The sequence below is a fragment of the Bison bison genome, unplaced genomic scaffold, assembly GCF_000754665.1.
Source record: "Bison bison bison isolate TAMUID 2011002044 unplaced genomic scaffold, Bison_UMD1.0 scf7180017864143, whole genome shotgun sequence".
Lineage (NCBI taxonomy): Eukaryota > Metazoa > Chordata > Mammalia > Artiodactyla > Bovidae > Bison > Bison bison.
Window position 1 is genome coordinate 4,511,235 of NW_011494715.1, and position 286 is coordinate 4,511,520.

Consider the following 286-nt stretch of genomic DNA (forward strand, 5'->3'; position numbering starts at 1 on the left):
CCCTCCCCATCCCATCCCTCTGGGTCATCCCAGTGCACCAGCCCCAAGCATCCTGTGTCATGCATCAAACCTGGACTGGTGATTCGTTTCACATATGATAATATACATATTTCAACACCATTCCTCCAAATCATCCCCCCTCTCCCTCTCCCACAGAGTCCAAAAGACTGTTCTATACATCTGTGTCTCTTTTGCTGTCTCGCATACAGGATTATCTTTACCATCTTTCTAAATTCCGTATATATGTGTTAGTATACTGTATTGGTGTTTTTCTTTCTGGCTTACT